The 12,328-nt window shown below is 37.2% G+C and overlaps 2 pseudogenes across 2 annotated transcripts; one reads left to right on the forward strand and one right to left on the reverse strand.

Annotated features, from left to right (window-relative positions):
* The first annotated feature begins 4,491 nt into the window (after positions 1–4,491).
* On the forward strand, positions 4,492–5,966 carry LOC308338309 (large ribosomal subunit protein eL8-like; annotated as a pseudogene). The gene is made up of 2 exons: positions 4,492–4,538; positions 5,380–5,966. The product of its transcript is annotated as a large ribosomal subunit protein eL8-like (transcript).
* A 3,023-nt stretch (positions 5,967–8,989) lies between these two features.
* On the reverse strand, positions 8,990–9,484 carry LOC308338503 (6-pyruvoyl tetrahydrobiopterin synthase-like; annotated as a pseudogene). The gene is made up of 2 exons: positions 9,375–9,484; positions 8,990–9,154 (listed from the first exon to the last, which is right to left on the reverse strand). The product of its transcript is annotated as a 6-pyruvoyl tetrahydrobiopterin synthase-like (transcript).
* Between the last annotated feature and the right edge of the window lie 2,844 nt (positions 9,485–12,328).

A 12,328-nucleotide genomic window follows, 5' to 3' on the forward strand; every position in this document is an offset into this window, starting at 1 on the left:
GCAAATATCATTCTCAATGGAGAAAAACTGAAAGCTTTTCCGCTAAGGTCAGGAACACGGCAGGGATGTCCGTTATCACCACTGCTGTTCAACATAGTACTAGAAGTCCTAGCCTCAGCAATCAGACAACAAAAAGAAATTAAAGGCATCCAAATCGGCAAAGAAGAAGTCAAACTATCACTCTTTGCAGATGATATGATACTATATGTGGAAAACCCAAAAGGCTCCACTCCAAAACTGCTAGAACTTATACAGGAATTCAGTAAAGTGTCAGGATATAAAGTCAATGCACAGAAATCAGTCGCATTTCTTTACACTAACAACAAGACAGAAGAAAGAGAAATTGAGGAGTCAGTCCCATTTACAATCGTACCCAAAACCATAAGATACCTAGGAATAAATCTAACCAAAGAGGCAAAGAATCTATATTCAGAAAACTATAAAGTACTCCTGAAAGAAATTGAGGAAGACACAAAGAAATGGAAAAATATTCCATGCTCATGGATTGGAAGAACAAATATTGTGAAAATGTCTATTTTACCTAAAGCAATCTACACATTTAATGCAATCCCTATCAAAATCCCATCCATTTTTTTTAAAGAAATAGAACAAATAATCCTAAAATTTATATGGAACCAGAAAAGACCTCGAATAGCCAAAGGAATATTGAAAAAGAAAGCCAAAGTCGGTGGTATCACAATTCCAGACTTCAAGCTCTATTACAAAGCTGTCATCATCAAGACAGTATGGTACTGGCACAAAAACAGACATATAGACCAATGGAACAGAATAGAGAGCCCAGAAATAGACCCTCAACTCTATGGTCAACTAATCTTCGACAAAGCAGGAAAGAATATCCAATGGAAAAAAGACAGCCTCTTCAACAAATGGTGCTGGGAAAATTGGACAGCCACATGCAGAAAAATGAAATTGGACTATTTCCTTACACCACACACGAAAATAGACTCAAAGTGGATGAAGGACCTCAATGTGCGAAAGGAATCTATCAAAATCCTTGAGGAGAATGCAGGCAGCAACCTCTTTGACCTCCACCGCAGCAACTTCTTCCTAGGAACATCGTCAAAGGCAACAGAAGCAAGGGCAAAAATGAACTATTGGGATTTCATCAAGATCAAAAGCTTTTGCACAGCAAAGGAAACAGTTAACAAAACCAAAAGACAACTGACAGAATGGGAGAAGATATTTGCAAACGACATATCAGATAAAGGGCTCGTATCCATAATCTATAAAGAGCTTATCAAACTCAATACCCAAAGAACAAATAATCCAGTCAAGAAATGGGCAGAGGACATGAACAGACATTTCTGCAAGGAAGACATCCAGATGGCCAACAGACACATGAAAAAATGCTCCACATCACTCGGCATCAGGGAAATACAAATCAAAACCACAATGAGATACCACCTCACACCAGTCAGAATGGCTAAAATTAACAAGTCAAGAAATGACAGATGCTGGCGAGGATGCGGAGAGAGGGGAACCCTCCTACACTGTTGGTGGGAATGCAAGCTGGTGCAACCACTCTGGAAAACAGTGTGGAGGTTCCTCAAAAAACTGAAAATAGAGCTACCCTACGACCCAGCAATTGCACTCCTGGGTATATATCCTAAAGATACAAACGTGGTGCTCCGAAGGGGCATGTGCACCCGAATGTTTATAGCAGCAATGTCCACAATAGCCAAACTGTGGAAAGCGCCTAGATGTCCATCAACAGATGAATGGATAAAGAAGATGTGGTATATATACACAATGGAATACTATGCAGCCATCAAAAGACATGAAATCTTGCCATTTGCGACGACGTGGATGGAACTAGAGGGTATCATGCTTAGCGAAATAAGTCAATCGGAGAAATATAACTATCATATGATCTCTTTGATATGAGGAAGTGGAGATGCAAGGTGGGGGGGTTTGGGGAGGGGTAGGAAAAGAAAAAATGAAAAGATGGGATTGGGAGGGAGACAAACCATAAAAGACTCAATCTCAAGAAACAGACTGAGGGTTGCGGGGGGGAAGGGGGATGGGAGAGGGTGGTGGGGAAATGGACATTGGGGAGGGTATGTGCTATGATGAGTGCTGTGAAATGTGTAAACCAGACGATTCACAGACCTGTACCCCTGGGGATAAAAATACATTATATGTTTATTAAAATAAAAAAATTAAAAAAAAAAAAAAAAAAGTTAGCAATGTTCCAGGTATCCATGGCGCATTGCTATACTCTTAGAGCTATGGTATAGTATATCTGTCTGAGAAATGCATATGATTTCAAAATATCAATGAGGAAAACATATTAGCAAGCTATCACCATGAATTTTTCCATTCTCTCCATATTCAGGTACAGATTTTCCTGATTCCTCTTTTTCATTATCTCTATGTCTTCTGTTATTATTCTATTTCTTTTGTTGCCTCAGTGTAACTTATAGACGCTGAGGCTTAACAATTTTAATGGTAACACGCTGGAAATAGTTTCCCTCACCACATGCAGGAAGGGGAGTAGGAAGCAGTTATAGACAGTTCTTGCTACACAGACCCTGGAGAAAAATCAGAATCCCACAGATCTTTTCTGTTTCTGAAAAAGAGGGTATGTAAATAAGGTATTTGTTTACTAGGTGAAGGGTCTTCTTATGTTTAAATATTTTTAAAATTTTAATTCCAGTATAATAAACATACAGTGTTATATTAGTTTCAGTTGTATAATATAGGGATTCAGCAATTTCATATATTACTCAGTACTCATCACAATAAGTATACTCTTAATCCTCTTCAGTAAAGGGATTTTAAGAAAGAAATACTCAATTTAGTCTTGCGGGTCCATTGTGCATTAGGCATTCTCAAACTATGACTCAGTTTTCATTTCTGAAGCAAACCATGATACCCACCTTTAAATGGTAGATTTTAGTAGCACAGAATGTATTCATGAGGAGTAATTTTGCTTAAATGAGTGAAGTATTTTTGAAGGTATGTGTCATTTTCATGTAAGGTAGTAAAAGAATCTTAATTTTAAAAGTCCATGTGCTTCAATTTTTATATTCTGAAGTTTAAGAAAAACCTCTTTATAAAGATCTCTTTAATATTTGAAAAGACTTTTTCATTCTTGATTACATGCAATACTGCTGACCATTGCTGTTATTTAATTAGAAAGACTATTAGAAATCACAAAACAATTGTTTTCATGTGTGAAACAAAAGACAAATGCATAATCGTACAGTTTAGGAAAATGTTATTTAGAAATTTTTGCAGTAAAACTACAGCTAGAAAAATTAAAAGCAGCCTGAAAAAAAATCATAATGGTCTTGAAACTTGCAACAAATACTGCACATTTTAACTAAAATAAGAAACAAAGACACAAAAACATGCCAATAGCACAAATTTTTGACTTATTTTTAAATATTGCTGCATTTCTAAAAATAAAATATAATACATAGACTTCCTGCAGAGATAGAAGATTAAAACAGTACTGAAAAATCTCCCTCCTTCAGTATTTAACAAAACGAAGAAAAATAGTAGAAATCACAAGATTCACGAGCAGGATCCAAAACTATGAAAGAGATACAATGAAATACCCAACCCAAAAAGTAGTAGCCAATAAAAAACACAGACGATCTCAGTTTTTTAAAAAAATATCATCCTTGCCCCAGCTCCCACCCAAAAACAATACTTAGGAAATGATGAGACAAGAAAATTCTGGAAATTCTCATCAACACTTTCAAATTTTGAGCAAAGCTAGCTGGAGTGATTCATCAGCCCTGGGAAAATAAAAATGAATCCAAAAAAGTAAAAATAACCTATATAATGCAGGGAAATATCAGCAGAGTGAGAAAATATCACCAGGATTTTCCATATTCCAGGATAGTATACTGAGTTAAGTAAAAGATCTAAAAAACTATGGGAGTGCCAAAGTTTTTGCTGGGTTGAGTGGACTCTGACATGGAATTTAATAAAACAATAATAAAAAGAACCCGGTTCGGATTACACAAAGCTATAGCTGAGGCCTAGCCCTTCTACAGTTCATTCTTTTATTCACTCATTTAACCATTCTTTATGGAGAATCCATGATGTATCTGGCACTGTTCTAGGCAGTGAAGAATGGTAATAAACAAATTAGACAAACATATGTAGTTTGACAGAGTTTATAATAGAAACAACCTTGTATTTATTTTTTAATTTTTTAAAAGATTTTATTTTTATTTATGATAGCAAGAGAGCAAATGGGAGAGGAGCAGAGGGAGAGGGACAAGCAGACTCCACACTGAGCAGTACCCTGAGATCATGACCTGAACTGAAACCAAGAGTTGGATGCTTAATCGACTGAGCCACTCAGGCACCCCTAGAAACAACTTTTTAAAACAAACAAAACCCAAATAAGTTTACAGCTTATTAGAATACAATAAATGGAGTGGAAAATTAAAGGAGAGAAGAGAGACAAGATGACAAATGAGCAAAGACTAGAAGAAAGTTAGGGAATGAACCATGGGCACAGGTGAAGGTGAGATTCCAAGCACACAGCAGGTGCAAAGGCAAGTATGGGAAACAACCTAGCTGGACAGTGTTATTTCCATGGAGTAAGCTTGGTGGAGGTTAGAAGCTGAGGTAAAAGAGTAATTAGATGGGGGTACCTGGGTGGCTCAAGTGTCTGTGTTCAGCTCAAGTCATGATCCCAGGGTCTTGGAATCATGGCAGGGTGGTGGGGTGGGGGAGAGGGCAGTCCCTGCTCAGCGGGGAGCCTGCTTCTCCCTCTGCTTGTGTTCTCTCTCTCTCTCTCTCACTTTCTCTCATTCTCTCTGTCTCTGTCTCAAATAAATAAAATCTTTAAAAAAAAAAAAGAGTAATTGGGTTGGAGGAAGAGGCAGACATATGGCATAAAGACTTAAACACCATTGTAAGTATTTTGGCTTCTACATAGAATGAGAAGAGAAGCCACTGAGTGTTGCAAACAGAGGAGAGACTTAATCTAATTTATAATTTAACTGACACATCCTGGCTATTGTCCTGAGAACAGGCATTAGGAAGAGCACGTATAGAAGCAAGGAGACCCATTAGGCGGTTTTTAACAATAATTCAGAGAAAAGATGATGACAGTGGTAGCAGCAGAGATTATGAAAAGAGGTTGAAATTTGGACATATTAGAAAAGTAGAGCCAATAGAATTTTCCAACTGAGTATGTAAAGATGTGAAAGAGATGAGTCAAACCAGAAGTTTGGTTTTGGATATGGAAATTTGAAAATGCCCATTCGAAATCCAAATGGGGATTTGATGTTTAAAATTTAGTTAGAAAAGGCCCCCAAATTTTGGCATCAGACAGGACATCCATCCCAAAAGGGACCTCACCCACTCTGCCAAATATCCCCCTACATCCAGCTGCTATTTAGTACCTCCTGAGGTTAACCAGTTCACCCAGGCCTTGGACCACCAAACAGTTGCTCAGCTGCTTAGGCCCACAGATGCAGACCAGAGACAGAGCAAGAGAAGAAGCAGAGACTGGCAGCCTGGGCTGAGAAGAAAGCTGCTGGCAAAGGAGAACTCCCCACCAAGAGAAGAGGTCACCTGTCTTTCAGGTTGGGGTTAATACTGTCATCACGTTGGTGGAAAACAAGAGGACTCAGCTTATACTGATTGCACATGGTGTGGGTCCCATTGAGCTAGCTGTCTTCCTGCCCACTCTGTTTTGTAAGATGGGGGTTCCCCTCCTGCATTATTAAGGGGAAGGCCAGGCTGAGTGATCTGGTCCACAGGAAGACTTGCACCACTGTTATCTTCACACAGGGTAACTTGGAAGACAAGGAACTCTGGCTAAGGGGGTGGAAGCTATCAGAACCAACTACAGTGACAGGTATGATGAGATTAGCTGTCACTGTGGAGGCAACATCCTGGGTCCAATGTCGGTGGCTCACACTGCCAAATTGGAAAAGGCAAACTTTCAAGAACTGGCCACCAAACTGAGCTAAGTGTACACTGTTGAATTTTCCGTCCATAAAAGTAATAAAAAATAGTTCTCATCCAAAAAAAAAAAGAAAGAAAGAAAGAAAGAAACCCTAACTGGAGGTAAAACATGGGACTTTATTGACATAGAGTATTTAAAGCTAATGCCAAGGTTGTGAAATAGAGAAGAGGAAATTAAAAAAACAGAGCCAAAGAGAACTCCAATAAGGGAAATCAGAAAGAACCAGAAAAGGAAATTAAACAAATATGGTGAATAAAGAAGGGTGATATCCTGGATGTCATGCATAGAAGTTTCAAGGAAGGGTGTCAAGTGCTATGGTAATTGCTGTTAATAGGTAAAATGAGGACTAAGAACTCACCATTGGGCTTAGTCACATGGTAGTTACTGTTGGCCATGAGAAGAGTGGTTTCTGTGCAAATGTAGAGAGTGAAAGTCTATAAGGTTCAAGGGAAAATAAGAGGAGGAAAGTTGGGCAAAATGAGTATAGAAACTATAAGAATGTTGGCAGTAAATGGAGACTAAGTGACTGGAGGGGATGAGGGGTTAAAGAAATATTTTTTTAAATGTAATATATAAGTTTGTTTGCTGCTGGGGTGATCTAGAAGGAAAAGGGGAAGAAGGGGAGGGGGAGAACTGCGGAAGAGTTGTCTTTGCGTGAGAGGGAAACTGGTTTAGCACACAGTGAGGGAGGAGGCCTTAGAGAGGCACAAGAAACACTCACAAACACTACCAAATTCGCGAGGGGAGAAAGTGTGTATTTAGTCTTTAAATATAGTAACAGAGAAAATAGTCTTTCAAAGTGGAAAATGTGTCAAGGATAATTCAGTCACATAAATCAGAGCAAATAATAAGATCTGAACAAAGCTGCCCATTTTAAGATTTTTTAAAATCTGAAGGTGCATAGCATATGTAAACTATTCAATCATACCATAATAGGGAAAAAAGAAAAGAATAAAATGTTTGAGGTGGGGGAGAAGCAAAAGACAAAAACAAACAAAGAATGAAACATCACATGCAAAATAGCACAAAGAATTTACATGAAACCTAATCCAAGGCCTATTCTCAAGAACATTTTGAGATATAAAAGAATTTAGAGAAATTAGGAGTTGAAATGGACCACACAGATAACATGAAAGACAACAAAACAAGCTGAAACATAAGATTTCACAGCTAAGAAAATTGAGAGACAAAATATTGAAATTGAATGTATAGATTAGAAATAGCAGGAGTCAGAATAAACATAATAAAAAGTCAAATAAGTGACATAAAGAAAATATTTGAGGGGTTCCTGAGTGGCTCAGTGGGTTAAGCATCTGCTTTGGGCTCAGGTCATGATCTCAGGGTCCTGGGATTGAGCCCTGCATCAGGCTTCCTGCTCAGTGGGGAGTTTGCTTCTCCTTCTGCCTCTGTCTCTCCTCCTGGTCCATGATCTATCTCCCTCTCTCTCAAATAAATAAATAAAACCTTAAAAAAAGAAAATATTTCAGGCAATTATTAAAAAAAAAGAGAAAATAGAAACCTATTAAAGATTTTCATTGAGAAATGATGGCAAGTAGGCACACTGAGATGATCAAATATACAAAAAATACTTACTGGAAATCTGGTAAATGGAATAAAAAATTAAGAAACATCTTATATATATATGTGTGTGTGTGTGTGTGTGTGTGTATAAAACCACATTCTCTGACATGAAGAAAGAAAGGAATCTAAAGATACCATACTATACAACAGAAAGAAATTTAATAGAACATTAGCAAATGACAAATTTCTGATTAAACTATTCTGTGTCCATGATAAAGAATTACTTAGGCATAGAAGCAGAAAATGCAAGTCAACTTCAAGAAGAAAAAAAATTCAAGTTTGCCTCAAATTTCATCAAGCAATATTTAATAGCCAGAATACAGAGAAACAGTGTCTTCAAACCTCTGATGAGAAAAGAATGGGTGAGTGAAGATCAGAAAGTTACCTTTGGATCTAAAGGCAAATGTCAAACATTTGTGTACATGAGACAACACGTGAGTGCCCATGAGTTCATGAATGGTTAAAAAATTAGCTATACAGGATTCAAATCCGGACAACCAAAAGATGACTCAAAAATTGAGAATTCAAAAAAAGTTTTTTAATGATGTAAACATGGTTAATAAAGGGATGGTGGTAAATATTGAATTCTTTTAGGGAACTAGGGAAAACCATCTAGAAAAGTTAGGGTTGTAGGACAGTCTATAATGTAAACTCTGACAAAGAAAAATAGCACTAGCAATAGAATTAGTGGGAGGAATGGTAAAATGTATAATTTAGGGAGGGGGTCACGACATGCAGATTAATTTGAAACAAAATTAAAAACATTTCTTTAATGGCTGCTTTCTCCCCCACCACACAATTAACAGCAGGGATCATGTCTATGTTACTCACTGGTGTGAACCGCTCCCCCCGCCCCCCCCCTCCATTGATACTGAAAGTCTAGATCCAAGAATTCACTGAGAACAGAAAAGTTTCATTAGCACTGGATGTTTTATGCAACTGACGAATCATTGAATTCTATCTCCGAAACTAATTATACACTATATGTTAACTGAACTTAAATAAAATTAAATTTAAAAAAGAAAAATTTGTGTTAGTTAATTCAATCACTGAATATTCATTTATAGCTGGAATAATTATTTATAAGGAGATCTCTTTATTAGCCATTTGGTTACCCAGGGGATAATTTAATTACAAAAGATTATAAATATTCTTCTTTCATTTTATTTTTGTTTTTATTTGTTTTTTAACTGAAAAAGAAGTGATTTTTAATCTACAGATGGAAGATTATCTGAATGATACTCATGATGTTTTATAAGTTTGGTTTTAAAATATATTTGAATTCACAGCAGGTCTTAACACGCAATGATTTCAATAAATCAGGCACTCCAGAACACAATGTGGAGGTATAACAATTATGTGATGACTTCTTAATAGTCCAACGGGTAAAGACCTTTTACAAATATGGAAAGAAATTAATCTTTCCGCAGTATTAACTCCTAAAAGCTATTCACCTTTATAGACTACAATATTATTGTCAGTTTCATATACTTTTACTTTATAGAGAACTCCCAGGGGAAGAAATTTCTGGAGGTTTTCCCAGATACATACAGCTACAGTTTCTGAGGTACTTACAACATCTGGAAAGTATGGCACATCCAGATCCAGATTCTTTTTTTTTTCTTTTTTTTTTTAAAGATTTTATTTATTTATTTGACAGACAGAGATCAAAAGTAGGCAGAGAGGCAGGTAGAGAGAGAGGAGGAAGCAGGCTCCCCGCTGAGCAGAGAGCCCTCTGTGGGGCTCGATCCCATGACGCTGGGATCATGACCTGAGCCAAAGGCAGAGGCTTTAACCCATTGAGCCACCCAGGTGCCCCCAGATCCAGATTCTTATGATCAAGGGGTTTCAATAGCCCTCCTCCATATACTCTTTAAGGTCAGTCATATTCCTAACCATTCCTGTAACAGGATCAATCTTCATAATTGTGCCCATGGTCATCTGCATTCTTGCATTTCCCAAACAGTTTCAAGTTGACTTCCTTACTCAGAAATAGGCTGCGGAGCCAGCCGCTGGAGAGGAAGTGGAACAATTGCTCCCTGCAGTTACCCTTCCCCCACCTCTGTGCTCATTGCCTCGCCTATTCTTTCGTTTTACATATCTCGTTTTCAGAATAATTAATCAGATCCCTGAATGTTAGACTGGCTCATATCAGATCACAGAACAACTGTTAAAGTTTTGGAATTTCCACCAAGTATTTGTTTACAATCAGCCAGGGAGGAAGTATTTCTACCACAGCAATAGCCAGATGTTATGAAAAGGAGTTATAGATAATATATTCATGAATAATTTAGATTTGTTTCCAATGAGAAGACTCTATCATTTGTCAATAATGCTCACTTTAAAAAAATACTTATTTGAAAACAATTAGAGCAGCAAGAAAATAGAAAGCGTATTTCAAAATGTACCACCTACCTAATTATAATTGTTGTCAATATTCCCGTGTATTTTTATAAGCTTTTGGTATGCATGGTTTTAAAAATTAAAATGCAGGGGCATCTAGGTGTCTCAGTTGGTTAAGCCTCTGCCTTCAGCTCAGGTCATGATCTCAGGATCCTGGGATCGAGCCCTGCATCGGGCTCTCTGCTCCGCAGGGAGCCTGCTCCCCCCACCCCACATGCCTCACTGCCTACTTGTGATCTCTGTCTGTCAAATAAATAAAATCTTAAAAAAAAAATTAAAATGCAACTTATAATTCTGTTTTGCCTACTTTATATTGCAACACAAATATCTCCCTATGTTTAAGTATTCAACAAACAACTTTTTTTTTTTTTAAGATTGTCATTTATTTGTCAGAGAGAGAGCAGGGGAAAGGGCAGGCAGAGGGAGAAGCAGGCTCCCAGCTGAGCAAGGAGCCGATGTGGGAATAGATCTGAGGACCCAGGATCATGACCTGAGTGGAAGGCAGACACTTAACTGACTTAGCCACCCAGGAACCCCAATAAACAACCTTTTAATAAGCCAATCCACCATATGCAAATCACAGTGTGTGCAATTGTCTCGAATTAGTTGAATATTTATATATTTTCAAAAATATTCACGACTATATAAAATCATATGAGGAATGTTTCTGTGTACTTTTTCCTTATTTTCTGGTTACTTCCTTAAAATGTATCCTAGATGGAGGTTCCTCAAAAAGTTGAAAATAGAGCTACCCTATGACCCAGCAATCGCACTACTGGGTATTTACCCTAAAGATACAAATGTAGTATCCGAAGGGTCATGTGCACCTTGTAGATACAAATGTAGATCTGAAGGGGCATGTGCACCCGAATGTTTATAGTCCACAACAGCCAAACTGTGGAAAGAATCTAGATGTCCATCAACAGATGAATGGACAAAGAAGATGTGGTATATATATATATATACACACACATATATATATACACACATACATATATATGTGTGTATATATATATATATACACATACACACACAATGGAATACAATGTAGCCATCAAAAGAAATGAATTCTTGCCATTTGCAATGATGTGGATGGAACTAGAGGCTATTATGCTGAGCGAAATAAGTCAAAGAAAGACAATTATCATACAATCTCTCTAATATGAGGAATTTGAGAGGCAAGGTGGGGGGTGTGGGGGTAGGGAAGGAAAAAATGAAACAAGATGGGATGGGGAGGGAGACAAACCATAAGAGACTCTGAATCTCACAAACAAACTGACGGTTGCTAGGGTGGAGGGTAGGGAGAGGGTGGTTGGGTTATGGACACTGGGGAGGGTATGTGCTATGGTGAGTGCTGTAAAATGCGTAAGCCTGATGATTCACAGACCTGTACCCCTGGGGCAAATAATACATTATATGTTAATAAAAATAATTAAAATGTATCCTAGAATTTGGATTATATAGGAAAAGAATACTAACTTCTTTAAGATTCTTATTAAATATAACTAAAACCCTTCTACAGTTTATACTCAATGGATTCTGGTTTTGATATCAAACTCACACTTCAGCATTTAAATAAGGTTTATAGAACTTGTGGAGGGGAAAGAATGTGGGGGGAAATGAATATCTTTAAAAATAATGAGAAAAATTTAAAAAGCACCCACGAGAAATAATGTGAGCAAATAATATCTCTTATAGTTTTTAAATTCTAAGCTATGTACCATATAACCAATTATTATATTCAGTAGAAAATAAATAGTTGTTTTTTTTGTTGTTGTTGTTAAACTTTCTATTCTCTAGGAACTTAAAGTCTGGATGTTATTTTTATCAATCTTATACTGCTATTTGAAATATATGAAAACAGCCAAAATCATATACAATGCACCAGCTTAAAAATGAAAGTGCTTATATGAAATTTCCTAGGGGATTGTTAAAATGCACAGAAAGAAAAAAAACATGTTTGAGGTTTTATTTAAAGAAAAATACTTTTGCTTTATTAATACAGATCTCCCTCCATTTACGATAGGATTATTATGTCCCTACAAACCATCATAAGCTAAAAATGCTGTAAATAAAAAATGTATTTAATATACTTAACCTACATCATACCTGAGCCTCACCTGCCAAAACACTTACAGTTAACCTAGAGTTGGGCAATATCATGGAACACAAAGCCTGTTTTATTTATTTATTTTTTTAAAAAGATTTTATTTATTTATTTGACAAAGATCACAAGTAAGGCAGGCAGAGAGAGAGGGGGAAGCAGGCTCCCTGCTGATCAGAGAGCCCAATGTGGGGCTTGATCCCAGGACCCTGGAATCATGATCTGAGCCGAAGGCAGAGGCTTTAACCCACTGAGCCACCAGGCGCCCCACAAAACCT

The sequence above is a fragment of the Martes martes genome (genome assembly GCF_963455335.1).
Source record: "Martes martes genome assembly, chromosome: 2".
NCBI lineage: Eukaryota > Metazoa > Chordata > Mammalia > Carnivora > Mustelidae > Martes > Martes martes.